Here is an 8,208-nt window from a genome sequence, read left to right as displayed (position 1 = left end):
TATTGTGCAAATGTTTTATGTTTTGAGTTAATGAAAGAGCATGACAGTTATTATGGTGTGAAATGTTGTGTGACACCTTTGATTGCATATTTACTCTGATTGATATGTGTTATTTTAATTATATACTTGGGGTATTTTAGAAGGGTGTTACACTTGCCCGTCAATCAGCTTTGCAGAGATAGTAATTGCTGGAGAAAGAATTGAGAGTCTGTTGAAGATGGGCCGAATTCAAGACAATAGTGCTTCCAACTCATCAGGTCCCAAGAGACCATTTGCTGGTAACGGTCAGCAAAGAAAAGAAGGCGAGGCAAGCGTTGTGTATGCCAGCAGAGGCAGGGGTAGAGGACGCCCTAATTATTATCAAGATCAAGTGGCCGCAGTCACTATTCCAACACCTGTTCCTCAACCGCAATATCATCCGCAACAACAACCCAGGTACAACAATCAACAACAAGGAGGTAATTTGGGTCAGCAGAGACACTATCAACAACGTCCAAGGCAGACGGACCGGGTCATCGAGCCAATCCCAATGCCTTATTCAGTATTACTTCCCAAGCTGATTGACATGAATCTGGTTACGTTGAGAACTCTGGCCCCACCAATCGATCCCAATAATTTGCCTAGAGGTTATGATGTCAACGCCAGATGTGCTTTTCACTCCAAAGCACCTGGCCATACTACAGATAATTGCAAGGCTCTCCAGTTAAAGGTACAAGATTTGAGAGATGCCCATGCTATCAATTTTGCTCTGGTGCCTAATGTTATCCAAAACCCGATGCCGGCTCACGGCGGGCAGAGGATTGATGCTGTTGATAGTGGGGAAACTTTGAATTTGGTTTCTGATGTGACTAAGGTGAAGACTTCGCTATCGGTGGTTAAAGACCGACTTCTGAAAGGACAGACTTTCCCGGGCTGTGGGGAAGAATGCAGAAATTGTCAAGCTGCCAAAAACGGATGTGACAGTTTGAGAAGGGGTATTCAACAACTGATAGATGAAGGTTGTCTTCAGTTCGATCAGGCCCGTCCAGTGAAGAATGATGTATCGACGGTGACGTTTTATTTCACTCCTGAAGAAATATATGTTCCCGAGAGACTCGCTCCGACAACAATATATTTCCCAGAAAGTACAGAACCAGCAGCGGTGAACATCGAAAGTTCAGCACCAGTTGCAATTTACTCTGACAGCCCTCAACCGACTTTGGTTGGTCCGATCACCATCACAATACCAGGACCCGTTCCGTATGAGAAAGACAGTGCTATCCCGTGGCACTATGGGGCTGATATCTACTGCCAGGGGCAGAAAGTTAACGAATAAGACATTGACATTGGTAGCTCCGCTGTAGACAATGTTGGAGGGGTTGGTGGCTTCACTCGCAGTGGACGCCTATTTGCATCATCAACATTACGCGCGAATACTGAAGCCGAGGCAGCTGCCAAGGCTAAAGGGAAACAGATGGCCGCCGAAGAGGTTACTACTGAGGAAGATCCTCCTAAGACCGCATTCGAGAAAGAAGTGGATGAGTTTATGAGGATTATCAAGAAAAGTGACTACAAGGTAGTCGACCAGCTAAATCAGACACCCTCAAAGATCTCCATTCTGTCACTATTGATGTGCTCTGAGGCGCACAGAGCAGCCTTGTTGAAAGGAGACCGTTTAAGTGTAGACTTGATAACAGTTGTTACACGATACTACACTCAGACGAGTTTCTCTTGAGAATATTATAGGTCGATGAGTCAGTCATCTTAACCTATAATATCCGATAGATGAAATTAAGACGCTGGGAACTTTTTAGAACATGATCTACAGGTTTTATCCTTAGTTCACTCCTTTGGGATGGTTCTTACCCAGACTTCATACTCGTGATTTACAACAAACCCTTGATTCTTGGTTGATCAAATCAAGTCTTGTCAATATCAATGGAACTTGGGTGTTGATAAGGTGAAAACCATAATCCACCAAAATGGATGATTGATCTTGAAAATGACTTGATTCATCCTTTAACCTTTATTTGTTTGCCTTGTGTGTGATCCCTTATTTGTGATTGTTGAATTCATGCATTCATGCGCATCATAACATTCATCACACGAAAATTTCAAGGAACTGAGGTGTTATTTGCAAATATTTCAGACCATGGATTGTGGACGAAGGAACACTAAGAAGTACAGTTTCAGATGTCCCGAATTGAAAGAGTTAAGGAAGCTAGCATCTTTTGTATTAGATCACTTGGACTTCAAGCAACGTCATGGGAAACTTCTGTCTATCTTGTTTGCTGATGTGGTTGAAGGACTCTTGAGTTTATTGGTGTAGTTTTATGATCCTCTCTACCGCTGCTTCACTTTCCCCGATTATCAACTTGTGCCTATGTTGGAGGAGTATGGCCATCTCTTAGGGATACCTGTTTCTAACAAAGTGCTATTTAGTGGATTGGAAGAGATTCCCAGATCTCATTTTATAGCTGAAGCTCTTCACTTGAAAAAGTCTGAGATAGAGGCTCATTGGGTGAAGAAAGGAGGATTGTTTGGGTTTCCATATGATTTCCTCATCAAGGAAGCTACTGCTTTTGCTAAAGCCAGTAGCGTGGAAGCTTTTGAAGCTATCTTCGTGTTGCTCATTTATGGATTAGCTTTGTTTCCTAAATTGACGGTTTTGTTGATGTTAACGCCATTAGAACTTTCTTGATTAGGAATCTTGTGCCTACTTTGTTGGGTGATATGTACTTCTCTTTGCATCTAAGGAATTCTAAGGGTGGTGGAACCATTGTCTATTGCATTCCTCTTTTGTACAAGTGGTTTATTTCGCACTTGCCTAAGACACCTGCTTTTGTGGAGAACAAACAATGTCTACGGTGGTCTTAGAGACTCATGTCTCTCACTAATAACGATATAGTTTGGTATGGTCCTTCTTTGAGAAGTTTGGAGATTATTGATAGTTGTGGTGAATTCTCTAATGTGCCTTTCATTGTACACAAGAAGGAATTAACTACAATCCTGCTTTGGCTCGTCGTCAACTTGGGTTCCCCTTGAGAGACAAACCTAATAACATGTTGTTAGAAGGTCTTTTCTATCAAGAGGGTAAATACCCCCAACATTTGAAGCAGAAGATTGTGCATGTTTGGCATAATGTGCATAGAAAATGAAGATTCGAGCTCGGTCCATGCAATTGTGTAGCTTTGGAAGCTTACACTACTTGGGTGAAGTAGAGAGCTTTGGAGTTGAAGATGCCTTATCCTTGTGAAAGACCTATGTCTATGGTTATGGTTGAGCCATTAACTCTCCCTAACCAAGATATAGAGGAGTTGGAAGATGCGCTCACCAAGATGAAGAGAGAGAAGGATATGTGAGAAGAACGTTTCCATGCTTTGAGCAAAAAGCATGAGGAGTTGTAGCTTGAGTCTAAGGACAAAGACGCACTTATTGAGCTACTTGAAGACCGAGTCACGAAGAGAAAGAGAGAGTCGGAGGTTTCATCTTCCTCTAGCATGCCTCAGCCTTCCGTTGCTCGGAAGAAGATTATTGATCAGCTTGTCCTCGAGAAGACTCGGATGAAGGCTTCTTTTGAGACCGAGATTCGACGCATTCGAAGGAAGTACGTGCCTACAGCCAGATCTTCTGACGTTGTTGTTAGGGATCCTTAGGATGACTAGTCTCCTTTTCTCTTACATTTTTCATTTGGTTTCTGAAATTGTACTCAGTGTAATCCTTCCAATTATATAAATAAAAGAGAATTTTTGGTCATATCAAATTGTTGCAATTGTTGTTATATATATATATATATATATATATATATATATATATATATATATATATATATATATATATATATATATATATATATATATATATATATATATATATATATATATAATATATATATATATATATATATATATATATATATATATATATATATATATATATATATATATATATATATATATATATATATATATATATATATATATATATATATATATATGCAAATAATATAGTAAGTTCCTTGAAAATAAAAACAATCAAGCATTGCATTTCATGCATTATTTGCATAAACAGGTTTCTCTTTCACCAGATGTCTCATTGGTGTTTCTTTTGTGCTTCAGCCAAGTTGACTCATCGGTACAATACTCGCGCGAATCACTTCAGAATCATGGAACATCTTGAGCAAGAGAATAGAGACCTGAAAGAGGAGATCGCCTGTTTGACTGTCATGATGGAGTCAGTTCAAGCCGCGCAGAGCCAGTCTTTTCCAACACGTGCGACTCCTCCTCCTCAGAGGACTGTCATTTCAGAGGTGGCTACCTATACTATTCTCGCAACTACCGCTCATTTCGCGCCTGCTATGCCTGCCGGATTCCCGTGGGGAATGCCGCCAAACTTCATGCCTGAAGGTTTTGCACCTACATTTGCTTCTATGCTGGCATCTAGCCCGGTCATGTCTGTGCCACCGCCTGTAGTGCATACCTTGCCTCGTATGGAAGACGCCATTTATCATTCCGAGCCATCTGAGGGCCCAGACGTATATGAGAAAATGGATGAAATGAAAGATCAATTTCTTGAGCTGTGCAAGAAGTTGAAAACATTGAGAGGTAAGGACCTTTTTGGGAAGAGTGTTGTTGAATCATGTATGGCGCCGAATGTGAAGATTCCAGTGAAGTTCAAAGTCCCTGACTTTGAAAAATACGAAGGGAAAACATGTCCGCTCGGTCATTTGGTGATGTATGCTCGTAAAATGTCTACCCAAACAGACAACGATCAGCTGTTGACCCACTACTTTCAAGACAGTCTGACTGGCATTGCGTTATGATGGTATATGGGGTTAGATAATGCGAGCATCCGCACTTTCAACGATTTGGGTTAAGCATTTGTTAAGTAGTACAAGTAAAACGTTGATATGGCTCCCGATCGAGATCAGTTGAGATCGCTATCTCAGAAGGACAAGGAAATGTTTAAGGAGTATGCTTAGAGGTGGAGGGAACTCGCTGCTCAAATCAACCCTCCTTTAGAGGAAAAGGAGATGACCAAGATTTTCCTAAAGACCCTTAGCTTATTTTACTATGAAAAGATTATCGCCAGTGCCCCCAATGACTTTACCGAAATGGTAAACATGGGGATGAGGCTAAAAGAAGGTGTCTAAGAAGGACGGTTGTCAAAGGAGGAGGTTGAAGGAGAATTGCGATCCAAAACGCAACGGTAATTAAAATTTTCTCCTTTAGAGATCCTTACGAATGGTCATGATCAGTGATAGAATATTTACTTCTTGTGACGATTGAAACCTTTGGTGCAAATCTCTTGTGACGATCAAAACCTTTGATGCAGATCCACGGAGCGATCACGAACGTTGAACGATGACAACGTCTCTACTCAGTCCACACGAACGGATTCCTTCAATCTCAGTGCTAGCTGGTACGAATGAAGGCTTTGAGTGCTAGCTGATCCATGAGATGTGATCATCAGTCTACAAACATAATAGTCTTAATGCTTTAATGTTATCCCACTTCACACTAAAGCTCGACTACGGATACTTTAAGAATAGTGTCCTTATGTTTAATGTGTTCTCATGATTAAGTCACACTTAATACATTAAACGGACTATCTATTCCAGGGACTTTATTAATCAACCATAATAAAGAAAAAGCCTTTTATTATTAATAAATAATTCGATACAAGTACCAAAAGTATTGGCCTCTAGGGCTTACACCAACAATCTCCCACTAGCACTAGAGCCAACCAGGCATACCCTTAATACCCATAGATCTAGTATGGCCATCATGCTTCTGCTGCGCAAGAGGCTTTGTCAGTGGGTCAACAATATTGTCAAGTGTAGGTACTCTGCATATTTTCACATCTCCTCTATCTATTATCTCTCAAATGAGATGATAACTCCTAAGTATGTGTTTGGATCGTTGGTGAGATCTAGGCTCCTTAGCTTGTGCGATAGCACCATTGTTATCATAATAGAGACCAATGGGATCCACAATGCTAGGAACCACGCCAAGTTCACTAATGAACTTTTTGATCAAAACAACTTCCTTTGCTGCACTTGAGGTAGCAATATACTCGGCCTCGATTGTAGAATCAGCAACTGTATCTTGCTTTGAACGTTTCTAGCTCACAGCGCCACCATTTAAGCAAAACACATAACCATTGGAATCATGGATATTAAAGTGTCTCAGCACTTTGTCTATGTATGTACTTTGACTTAGGTCAAGCAGTTTTGTGATCTATCTCTATAGATTCTGATTCCTAATATATAGGTTGTTTCACCTAGGTCCTTCATAGAAAAGCATTTCCCCAACCAAGACTTTACTTGTTGCAGGATAGGGACATCGTTTCCAATGAGTAATATGTCATCTACATATAATACCAGGAAAATGATCATGCTCCCACTAACCTTCTTGTAGACACAAGGCTCATATTCATTCTTGATCCATGAGTGATACATCACCTTGATCAGTTATGAGATATCCATATCTCTTAAGTAGGTGACGTATCCTGCCTGACCTACGCTGGTCTTTTCTACTTGAGCAGGTTGCTCTTACACAACTACTTGTGTTTCCTGCTCTAATTCCTCCATAGGTGTATCAATGCTTTGTGATTCTTGAATTTCTTCAAGCTCTACTTTCCTCCCACTGGTTCCTTTGGAAATAAAATCCTTTTCTAGGAAAACTCCAGTTAGAGAGACAAACATTTTGCCCTCAGAAGGATTGTAGAAGTAATATCCTCCTTTTTCTTTAGGATACCCCACAAATAAGCATTTGTCAGATTTGGGATCAAGCTTAGTTGAAACTTGTCATTTCACATAAACTTCGCAACCCCGAATTGTCGCATTACGCGAAAAACCGGCGGGAAAAGAAACACAGAGCCGCCACCGTGCGTTATTTATCCCAGAGGCGGGAAAGGAAACGCTCGAAGTAAACCTGGAAAAGACATGGTCTCGTGACCAGAGAGAGATGGGATCGGGAGTCGGTTATGCAAAGGGAAGGTATTAGCACCCCTACGCATCCGTCGTACTCGACGGGATCCACGCTCGATAGGATAGAAAGAAGGTTGCTAAAGACTGTTCACAAACTGCACAAGGCTGGAAGGAAGCACAGAAAAATGGAAGAAACGGGACTCGGTAGGATATCGATCTTGGACCTACGTAGTCTGTTAGACACAGACATCAGAGTCGACGTAGTTCGGGACAGGGGAAACGTGCTCGCTAGGATGTCGCATCCTATGCATACGTATCTTCTCTAACTAGAGAAGAATCAGAGCACTCGTAGCTCGGCTAATGCACGCCAAACAGAACACAAACAGGAAATCGACTGCCAATCGCTGGACTTACGTCAGACTCCACACAAACAGGCAAACATGGAAACCGAATGCCAATCGCTGGACTTACATCAGACTCCGAACCAACAAACACACACACAGGAAACCAACTGCCAATCGCTGGACTTATGTCAGACTCCAACAAGCAAACAAGACACAGGAAACCGACTACCAATCACTGGACTTACGTCAGACTCCAAACACACACAAAGAGGTTGCAAAAGAAAAAGGGCGCCTGGAGAGATCAGCTCATCTCCTGACTACGTACCTCATCTGGTATGAGGATCAGGGTGACGTAGTTCCCCTACACAGGGAAAGAACTTATATCCTAACCAGAGACAAAGGGAGACACAACTACTAGGGAGACTACGACTCGAGCCTAGAAGTTGTCTTGCATACGATCCCTATGTTGAGGTTTCTATCCTAACTTGCACAGGAAGCAAGCTAGCCTAAACAACACAATCATAACACAAGCACAAAAGCACACACACTATATGTAAACAAGTGGCCCACACAAGGCTAGGCTTTAGTCAAGGGGTCATGTCAACCTCGACAAACAAGCCAACTGGAATGGGGTGTGGTTAGCTCTTAACCCTAACATTGAGAGTTAGGGTGAAGCAGATGAAATGGGAAGTGAGGGTAAGACCTCACAGCTCTTATCCCTGGCCTGGGAGAGCTTGACTCAAAAAGAAAGTGTGGGAGTTCAGAATGTAGGAACTCTTCTCCACAGATGACTGACACAACAAGATCTTGGGTTCTTATTCACAATGCATCAACATATGATGTGAGCAAAGTGAATGACACAACTGAATAGAAGGGGATGGATTACACATCCCTTGTATCTGCCGATGCCTCTTCACTTAGGAGGTCTTTGAGTGTACAGGGCACAAAGATAAA

This window comes from Lathyrus oleraceus, chromosome 3 (genome assembly GCF_024323335.1).
Source record: "Lathyrus oleraceus cultivar Zhongwan6 chromosome 3, CAAS_Psat_ZW6_1.0, whole genome shotgun sequence".
Classification (NCBI taxonomy): domain Eukaryota; kingdom Viridiplantae; phylum Streptophyta; class Magnoliopsida; order Fabales; family Fabaceae; genus Lathyrus; species Lathyrus oleraceus.
The sequence above is the reverse complement of the archived record's forward strand: the minus strand, read 5'-3'. Positions refer to the sequence as shown.